The 10747-nt window shown below is 42.7% G+C and overlaps 1 pseudogene; it reads right to left on the bottom strand.

The window, feature by feature from the left end:
* The window catches only part of LOC102975789 (thioredoxin-like protein 1), an 11742-nt pseudogene extending 10160 nt beyond the window's left edge, over positions 1-1582 (bottom strand).
* Between the last annotated feature and the right edge of the window lie 9165 nt (positions 1583-10747).

Raw genomic sequence — 10747 nt, 5'->3', positions numbered from 1 at the left:
GGAACCTAGAAAAATGGTATAGATGAACTGGTTTGCAGGGAAGAAATTGAGACACAGATGTAGAGAACAAACGTTCTCTAATGGACACCAAGGGGGGAACGCGGCAGGGGGGTGGAGATGGTGGTGTGATGAATTGGGAGATTGGGATTGACATGTATACACTGATGTGTATAAAATGGATGACTAATAAAAACATTTTAATTAAAATAAATAAATAAATAATACAGTTTCAGAGTATGGTGGAAGAGAATGACAGAGGTAGGTCATGTTTTAGATAAATTAATCACAGGAGGGTTTTTAAGGAGTTGAGATTTAAGCTGGCCCTGACCAATGAGCAGCAATGAGGCATGCAAGGCTCTGTGGGAAGATGGTTCCAGGCAGAGAAGACAGCATGGGACTAAGCAAGAGATCCAGTGGGACAGGCCAAAACAGGGCGGTACAAGGAGCAGGGTGACTGGTCATAGTACTTACCCAGCTGGTGTTGAGCCACCTGATAGGGGAAAGAAATTTGGAAAGAATTTCTATTTGGAAGGAAATGATCTAGCTATTTAAACAGGATTATGTACAGCTCAGAGGCAGAGCATTGAAGAAAAATTGATATCATGAAAGCTGGGTAAATTCTTCCTACATAGGTAAAAATCAACCCTTGAGATGTGGGTAAAACTGAGCTGACTGATGAGGTCCAGCAGCTGCTGAGAAGAAATGTGAAGACCTTGAAGCAGGACGGCTCTGACAAGTTTAACTTTGGAGTCCACCGACTTTCAGAATTGAGGGTCAGGTGACCTTATTCTATGGGGTGAGGGTAGAAAGTGATTGCTTCCTTCTTTGCTTAAGCTGCCATCCTGGAATTGTACTAGAAGACTGGACTCTTTATAAGCTTTAGCCACAGCACGTCAGAATAGAGTTAAATTTTTATAAAGAAGAAAAGGAAAATTACCAATCCAATGCTTTCTGTTCTGCAGTAGGCAGATGAGAATAACCCAAACTCCTCAAATGTCCATGGTCCCTCAGGGTCTCATGATAAGCAGAAATCCCAGCATCATTTAATTAATACCCCTACCTGCACCCTGATGCTTACAGTTCTCACTCTTGGTTCCTGAGGTCACTGCAGGGCTTTATGATTCTGCCGGAGGAAACTGCTGAGTAGACTCGGATGATGGAGACTATGAATCCATAGTAAGGCTTGCTTGCTGCTCTCTGTGTTATGTGGAATGCTTTCAGATTTCTCTTCTCTTTTGGATGCTATGGCCAAAGGGTAGAGTTGATTCTCTTCTTCCAGTGTGGTTTTTGCCTCTTCCCTTTCAAAAATATAATGTCTTATGCTTCCTCTCTGATATTCTAGTTATTCTCCAAAACTGTGAACTTTTCTTTCACCATGAATTGCTTTCTACCTCTCAGGAATGGGGTCTATTTCCCACTCTTTGCTCCTATCTCTGGCTGGTACATGGTCTGGCCCAGGGTCTTCTTCCTGTATTTCCACAGACCCCTGTTCTTGGACATCCTGGAAGTGGAGAGGTTCCCTCTTGACCTTCCCATGGAATAAGGCTTCCAGTAGCATCAGTACAAGGTCAACAAAAGACATACTAACCTTTGAAGCCATAGGCCTGCCTCTTATGATTGACTCCCTTTTATCTCCTGTGTTTCTCATAGCTCTTGTCTACTCAGTCTAGAGACAAAACTCTGCCTGTTATTGGACTCAAGTAAAATTTACTTCAGCCCCGCCTTGTGGTCCTTAGTCAAACTTAAAGGAAAGTTGGTTTGGCAGATATTAAACTGGCTCACCAAATCTGTTTCCCTTTCTTCCTGGTTACACAGCTAGACCACATTTCCCAGATTCCTCTACAGTTAATTTTGGCCATGTGTCTGAGTTTTATCCAGTAGAATGTGGCCCACGAAGATTTCCCATGAGCTATCTTCCACTTTATTTTTTCCCTATCTATCAGCTAGATGGAGAGGATTCTAAGAACTAAGATGGGGACTCATGAGATGAAGGAGTCTGGGTCTCACCAACCGGAGAATCCAGTGGACTTTATATGAATTAGAAATATATTTTTGTATTTTGGGGCTACTGAAATTATAGGGGTTGTTTTTTATAGCAGCTAACATTACTTATCCTAGGTAATACAGTTGGTCACATCCCTTTCACAAGGTACTGTCCCACCCAGACACAATACGTTCTCCTAAACTCCCCCCAGATCACCAGACCGTATTATTGGGTCTTTGGCTCACTCCCAAGAGGCATGGAGTCTAATTAAGAACACATGTATAAGAAGCTGAGGCCCCTCTTTCCCACACCAGATCCCTGATAGCTAATATTTAGTGAGCACTGACTGTTAAGAAAAGCAGATTTAATATGAAGCTAATAAAGCTTAAGCTTGGGGCCTCTCACATACATGGAGCTTTCCCAAGGCCTTGAAAGTGGCCTTAGCATGTTCACATATTTAAGTGTTTTCATAAAATCTGCAAATGCTTTAATTTTTTTTAATTTGTGGGAGGGTATATTTAAATAAACTTCAGGCCCCACCAAATCTAGATACAGCCTTGAGGCTGAGTGTCTAAAATATATTTTCAAATGTCATCCTCACAGCCATTAAATAATAAGTACTATTATTTTATAGAGAAGAAATCTGATGCATGAAGATTTTAAGTCACTTGCCCCAAGTCACGCAGCTCTGGTTTTCTGGAACCAGAATTCAGGCACAGGCTCTAAAGCCCAAGCCTGTTGCCACCCTCATGGTGTCTCTAGCCCGCCCATGGGTCACATGCATGTGGTCCAGGGAATCAAACCAGGAAGCATGAAGCAATAGCAGCAGTGTTTAGTATATTTCTCTTGGCCCCTCTGAATGACTTCCTTTGGACCCACCCTAATTTCTTCAGTCCCGGATAAGAAGAGCTGGAGAGTTTTTCTTCAGGGCTACATTAAAGTGTTCATTTCATACAACAAGAAACACATAGGATTTAGCATCAGAAGATGTGAGTTTTAGACTAAGGAAACAATGGGACGTAATGGCACAGATTTTGCCAAGAGCTTGATGTATGTAGCAGCAAGCAACTGGATCAAACAAACAACTATGGGCTGTCAAAGGCAGTGGAACAGCTTCAAAGCTCATTACTCCTCAGCTTCCACATGGTGCAAAAGAACTGGAAGACGCGGAGGATAAAGAGGCAGGCTCAGAAAGGGGGTTAAAATGCGTAACTCCAGATGAGCCTTCAGGGCCAGCAATGCCCTGAGGATTGTGGGCGCACACCCAGCTGTTACCTGTGTGGTGGTTTGATCCCCAACTAATACGCCAGCTGGTGGAGTATTATTTCCTTGTTGACTTTTTTGCTGCTACCTGGGGAGTCTTGGTAACTGTAAACAAATATTTAGAACACTAATAAAGTGTTGGGTGCCAATGCAGTTTACTCTGTACTAAAATCAAGTAAGCTGTGGATGAGCAGCTGGCATGGGGGATCCCAGCCACAAGGGCTGGTGGGGAGCAGGAGGAGTCCAGGAGCAGGGAGGTGGGGTGAGAGAAAGGGATCTGATTGCTGAAGCCTGTCAGTTCAGAGCCCGACTTGGACTCAGGCACTTGGAATAGATGCTGTTGCATGGGCAGGGCCCGCAGCCCCCGGCTGCTTTCAGTGTTGTCTGCTAAGGGCTCACAGAGGCCTCCTTCCCCAAGAATTGCCCTTAACTGATGCCTAGGAGGTTATACCCCTATACCCCCCACCAGGAGAAGCCTATAGCAATGACTGACTGATGCAGGGGTACAAAAGGCCAGCCCCCTTGCCTTAAGGAGGGGACTATTGTGTCTCCAGAGCCTTTCATGGATCAGGCCAACTTTAGATTTTGCCAGAGCACACATCTTTGTTTGCCTTCTTCACCTGTCCTGTCTTCTTTCCTCCCTTAGAGGCTTCTCCTAAGCACCCTTCCTCAATATACCCTGGGCACCTGATTTTTCCTGTCCTGGGCTCTGCTTCTGGGGAATCCGACCTAAGACACAGTGAGGGTTTTAGGCCCCCAGTTGCCACAGCTAAGCCTGGCAGGAAGTGGGCAGGGCTTTGAAAAGGAAGTCCCCAGAGATGTGCATTTAGGGCACATCCTCCTGTTATGTATATACGTAGGGAATGGCAGGTAGAAATTGAAGACACATTTTGAGAAGCAAGGGTCAGCTCCCGCGAGAAACGAGTCAGCAGAGGATGGATGTCAGGGCCCTAACCTGGAAAATACAACTGGCACACTTAGCAAGAAAACCAAAGACTATCCCAGTGCTACAGCCTGGGTCAGCAAAGCCAGGGTAGAAAATGCTATGACTTGTAGGATCCATGGAGGTTCAGGACTCGTATGTGGCTCACCAAATCCTTCATCTGTTGGTAGCAAGACCCAGCTACTTAGTAGCCTTGTGAATCTGGGCACGTTAATTTTCTTTTCTTTTCTTTTCTTTTTTTTTTTTTTGCGGTACGTGGGCCTCTCACTGTTGTGGCCTCTCCCGTTGCGGAGGAGCACAGGCTCCGGACGCGCAGGCTCAGCGGCCATGGCTCACGGGCCTAGCCGCTCCGCGGCATGTGGGATCTTCCCGGACCAGGGCACGAACCTGTGTCCCCTGCATCGGCAGGCAGACTCTCAACCACTGAGCCACCAGGGAAGCCCTAATTTTCTTTTCTAAACCTCAATTTCTTCATTTGTAAAATGGCATACAGCATGCACTAAAATAGTAAATATTTTATTATATACATATTATTCTAAGCCACAGTGAGTAATGGAATTTTTGCCTGCTATGGGGCAGACCTGGATTTCTACATAGGGCCTACCTGTAGATCCGGATTTGGAAAGCAAAGGAAAACAAAGCTATGGGATAAAATGTAGGGGCTGAAATAATGGCCACATCAACCCGAAAGGCCATGATGTTGCTTGTTTGGCTACCCGTGGTCCTGCATCTTAAGGCCCAGAGCTCTGCGGTGCCATTTTTGCATCTTCAGAGCCAGTCTTAAAAGCAAGAAGGAGAGGGAAAGAAAGAGGGAGAGACAGCTGTAAGCCAAGAATCCTCCAGATTTGAATATCATTTATCTAGAATTGGACCCAAGAGGGACTGTTGGGGACAGAAATTTGGCCAATCAATAGTTATTGACCTCAAGTCTGAAATTGCAAGAGAATTTTTCTCTAGCTTGGCAGACACTACATTCACAAGGCCAGATTCCCAGTGCATAAATCCAACTGGAAATTCCCAAAGACCAGAGCACCAGGAACTCTGAGCCACTCAAATGTTCTTTCCCTAGAACGACTCTCTACTCTCCCTATACTTCTGTACAGAGTTGTATGGTCCTTATTTTAGCAGAGGGTTCCAAGAAGCAGACCTTGAGATAAGAATTCCCATGCAACTTGATTTATTGAGGAAGTTCTCTTGGGAAATATTGGGTGTGGAAAGCAGGACAGAGAAGGAAAGAAGCCAAGCCAAGTTCTAGCCTCAGCTTAGCCCTCAGGAGAGGTTGGTAATGTAAATTGCACCTCAAATTTCGGCCTAACTCCAAGGCAAAAGAGCTGGGCTTTCCTTTTTCCACTCCAGTCAATCATTGGATAGGGACTACTTTTGAGGAACTTCTGTCTCTCAAGCCAACCCAACAGCCCCAGGGAGGTTCTCCATAGAGCATCATAGAGATGAACAATTAGAAGCAAAACACTTAGAAAGCAAGGAAAGGCACACTGAAAAGGTCAAAGGGATCCAAGGGAATCTGAGTGGAACACCATTGGAGATGCTACACACTTACACTTATTTTAAGGGAATGGAAAAATCTGGTTTCTGCAAATATGCAGTTTATTCTATTGGCTTTAGTGTTATAAAATTGGAAGGGCATAGGACTTAGCCTTAAAAGATGTGAGTTATAGTTGTTTCTCTGACTCATATAAATTTTGTGAACTTGGGTGGGTCACTTAACTTCCCAGAGACTTAGTTTCTACATCTATAAATGGGTTTATTACTTTTGAGCTTTTCAATATACATTGATATTTTCTGTTGACTCCACAGGTTTTTGATATATGTATTTTAAAACCTTAAGTAGGATGGTAGGTTTTTCATTTTGGCTTGTGATTTTAATAGTATTCTTTCTTTATAGTTCAAGGCATAGTGTTAGCCATTCAAACTAACACTGTTATGTCTTAGTTCCTTTCATTACTGTTCCTTTTATTACTATGTTATGTCTCTCTTCATGCTTTTTAGCTTGAATTCAATTTTATCTGACATTAATATTGTTATATCGGCTTTCTTTTAGTTAGTAATTGTCTTTTGTGTTTTTTCTATTTTCAACATTTCTGGACAATTATGTTTTAGATGTGTCTATTGTAAACCAAAGATGGTTGGATTTTTAAAAATCTGGCCTGATAGTCTTGTTCCTATAAGCCACTTGAATTCCTTTACATTTATTTTGATTACTGCTATATTCATACTTAGTTATATGATCTTATTTTATGTTTTAGATTTATCATGCTCTTTATTTGCCTCTTTTTCCACTTTTTCTTCTTTCTGTTTGATAGTTTCAAAATTTTCACATATTTACTTAAGTATAAAATTTTATAACAAAGTTTAAGTTATTCAGTATCTCTCCCCTCCTCCCAAATAACCCAAGAACTTAATATGCTTTAATTACACAATGAACACCTCCCCCTTCTATATTTTCCTTGACATTATTTGAATTGTATCTAGTTATGTGGAAAAATACCATTCTTTATTAAAGAGTCAATAGTAAATTAAATTTATCAACATATTTCACCAAATTCTACACTAAGTATTGTTTCTATATTTCACTCTAATCCGTCTCTCAAGATGTTTTCTCCTTCTGCCTAAAATTCTTTAGTAGTTATTTCAGTGAGGATCTGTGTGTAATAATCTCTCCAATTATTTCCATTTCATCTAGAGCGAATTTATTTCCAGCTGTTGATTTTGTTGCTGTCTTTCTTAGCATTATTTTCTCATATGTTTTGGAATTTTATTACTGAATGGAGACAGAGAGGTTGCACGCTTTCTCTCTCTCTCTTCCACCCCTTGTTTCACAGTCCTGCATATTTATATTTGATTTCTTCCACCACCTCCCAAGAATAGGAATTCCAAAACCAGGTCTTATATTGGTAGTTCAGGGCTAGCAACCTACACTGATATGGGAGTCATTACATATTCAGCAACCAAGTCAGCAGATTGTTAAGCCTAAGTCCAGGATGAAAGATTTCATTTCTTACAGCTTCCCTGCTACACAGCTTTATATAAATGGTAGCTCAGATAGTGGTTTTAAGAGCTTATTTCAGCATCCTTTAATGTATGAGGAAACCTCAAACTTGCTTCTGATTTCAAAAAGTAAGTTTGAAGAGTGAGCCTCTTACTTCCTTTGTGAAATTTTTAGTTTTGTTACCCACAGGAACTCAGATTTCTCTATTGGCTTCTGGATCTGGAGTTCAGTGAGTCTGTAAACTCAGTCCCAATTACTCCTCTGTTCAATTCCATTTCTGGCTTTCACAGATGTTTACCTCAGTTTTTAGAATGGCCGTATTGTCTAAAAGTCTTCTTTTTAGATGTCATATTTTGTATTAGTCAGCTATTGCTGCTTAATACAGTTACCCCTGAAAAGTGAGTGGTTTACTACAATAGTTGTTTACTCTCATTCACGTGTCTGGGCTTTGCCTGGGGTTTGGCTAATCTGAGATGGGCTTGGCTGGGCAACGCTGCTTCACTCTGCAGGAAGTGAGATGGGAGAATAAAAATTTTGGCTTCTTTATCCTCTTGCTATCCAGTCTCCTGTTTGTGTCCCTTCCCCCCACCCCCTGCCATATAGCCAAGTTCAGTGGTAGCCAAAGAACTAGGGTACCATTGATGAGTCCATAAATGTCAGTCCCCTAGGGCACAAAGCTGGTTAGAGAAGGTGAGGGGGGCAACAAAGAATACCTAGTACATATTGGAGGGAAGTCATAGGCAGTTGATAACTCACTGGGAGACACAAGGCATGTGCAAACAGAAAACCAAGACTCATGAGTCTCAAAAAGGTGTGATTCCCCCAAGACAGATTTTTGGAAAATCATTTTTTTGGTGCTTTTGGAAATTGGCAACTCTTGGCTTAGACTGGGGGATACAGAGGCAGAGGAGTCCCAGTATCTCCAAGTGGGAAAATCCTGTTGCCTTTGAAAGCTGTCTTGCACTCAAAGAAATATGATACCCTTTGGACATTTTATCACTTAGGTCTCATTAATCTAGTCTTTTGTACTGAAAAGAATGAAAGGAGGGCAAATTTTTCCATTCAATGGACATTGAAGTGGCAGTCAGGAAAGCTATTGTGTTCCAGCTCTGCCACTGTCAAGTTCTGTGACCTTGGACAATACATGTGGCTTCCTGAGCCACTGGTTTTCCTCCTGCGGAAAATGAGGCTGTTGAATCAAATGCCTTCACATCTCTGAAAACTCAGTATCTATAGTTTATAGATGGGATGAGTGGCACTTGCAGTTTTGTTTTCTTTTTATTAAAAAGAATTCAACTCGGCCCATGTTCTGGTCTCTTTACTGAATTACTCGAACTAATGGGAATCTTGTGAAAGAACTTTTTATTTTCTAACTTCCTTTCCCTAACTCTTAAATCCATTATTTTCATCTATGCCTCCCAGGCAAAGGAGAGCCAGCCCTGACAGCCATCCAAGGCAAAACATGGTTTGATAATGATAAAATGAAAAAACTAGATGCCTGTAAATTTAGATCTCCAGCACGGGTACTGATTTCCTGGCCTCATGGACATCCCAGTAATTATCTAGAATTATGCATAATTTACCTACTTCCATTTTCTAAGAAATTGTCAGCTTTCAGGTCAGAGTTTGACAGTTTATTGGTTTGTCCTGTGGAAATAAATTGGGGGCATCTGGGACTGGAGTCTTTTTTTCTTTTTTCTTTTTTTTTTTTTTTGCGGTACGCGGGCCTCTCACTGTTGTGGCCTCTCCCATTGCGGAGCACAGGCTCCGGACGCGCAGGCTCAGCGGCCATGTCCCCAGCATTGGCAGGCGGAATCTCAACCACTACGCCACCAGGGAAGCCCACGGGACTGGAGTCTTTAATGTGTGCAGTTGGGGTGGTAGACGTGAAGCTGCCTCCTATTTATAGCTGAGCAAGCTTAATTGTTGCTTTTCAATCTAAATAGAAAGGCTCTGTTTACTGCTTTTAATTGTAGCAAGTTGGTGAAAAACGATGCAAGGCCTCTTCAGTAAAAGGAATTCAATAAAAGCATTTTGTCAATAAATTATTATTGCCATCATGAAAACCGTGCACCGCCTTCAAATATAAAGCAAGCAACAGCTCGGCTTCTCCCTTTGATGGACTCAGCATAGTGCTTTTAAGTTTTCTTAATTCATTCTATTTTTCTCCTGTTTCCATAGAGTATTAGAGCTGATAAGGGCATTGTGGATCTTCTTTTCTCTAGTCTTCATTTTACAAAGGAAAGTCTGAATTCCCTGTGCAGGGTTGGGACATGATTGTGTCTAAAATCATTAAAAAAAAAAAATCATCTGGGAAATCAGAAAATCAACCTGCTTTCTATGTGTGCCTAGTTGGAAGAGGATTGTGCTACATGCCAAATTTGTATTTGGGGAGTTCTCTTTTACAAAGCTCTTAAAAGTTTTCTACCAAGTGTGTCATTTTATCTTCAGTTTCCTGGGAATTGAGCAACATTGTATAAGGATCCAACCCAGAAGGAGGTTCTCTGTGTGGGAAGGTAGGGATGAGTGGAGGATTATAATTTTCAAAAATGACCACAACAATATTTCCAGGACCACATACTCTTCCAGAACTTTCCATCCTCCATCAGTTCATGTTCCCTTCTCTTGAACCTGGACAGTCTATGAATGCCTTGATGAGTAGAATGCAACCAAATCCATTTTGAGTGACTTTTGAGGCTAGGTCCTAAAAGGCACTATGTTTCCACTTCCTTTCAGGGTGCTTGGAACACAGCTACCATGTTGTGAGGAAGCTCAGGCTACGTGGAGGGACCCTATATTGGTGTTCAACTGAGGTCCCAGCTGACAGCTGGCATTGACAAGAAAGTGACTTTGAGCTGCTCCAGCTAATGACAAGTGCAACTGAATGAGCTGTTTCTGTTGGGTCCTGTTGAAACTGTAGATTCTTGAAGAAGATAAATATTGTTGGTTTAAGCCACTACATTTTGACACAATATGTTACACGGCCACGGAAACTGGAATTTTGTGATACGAATACTATCCTCGTGCATCTCACTTCTATTTAAAGTGTATCTTTCGGGGAGCTTCAAGATGGCGGAAGAGTAAGACGCAGAGATCAACTCCCTCCCCACAGATACATTAGAAATACATCTACACGTGGAACAGCTCCTACAGAACATCTACTGAATGCTGGCAGAAGACCTCGGACCTCCCAAAAGGCAAGAAACTCCCCATGTACCTGGGTAGGGCAAAAGAAAAAAGAATAAACAGAGACAAAAGAATAGGGACGGGACCCGCACCCGTGAGAGGGAGCTGTGAAAGAGGAAAGGTTTCCACACACTAGGAAGCCCCTTCGGGGCGGAGACTGCGGTGGCGGCGGAGGCGGGAAGCTTCGGAGCCATAGAAGAGAGCACACCACAGGGTGCGGAGAGCAAAGTGGAGAGATTCCCGCACAGAGGATCGATGCCGACCGGCACTCACCAGCCCGAGAGGCTTGTCTGCCCACCCGCCGGGACGGGCGGGGGCTGGGAGCTGAGGCTCGGGCTTCCGTAGGCGGGGAGGGGACGGGGGG

Source organism: Physeter macrocephalus, chromosome 14 (genome assembly GCF_002837175.3).
Source record: "Physeter macrocephalus isolate SW-GA chromosome 14, ASM283717v5, whole genome shotgun sequence".
In the NCBI taxonomy this organism is placed as follows: domain Eukaryota; kingdom Metazoa; phylum Chordata; class Mammalia; order Artiodactyla; family Physeteridae; genus Physeter; species Physeter macrocephalus.
The sequence above is the reverse complement of the archived record's forward strand: the minus strand, read 5'-3'. Positions and strand labels throughout refer to the sequence as shown.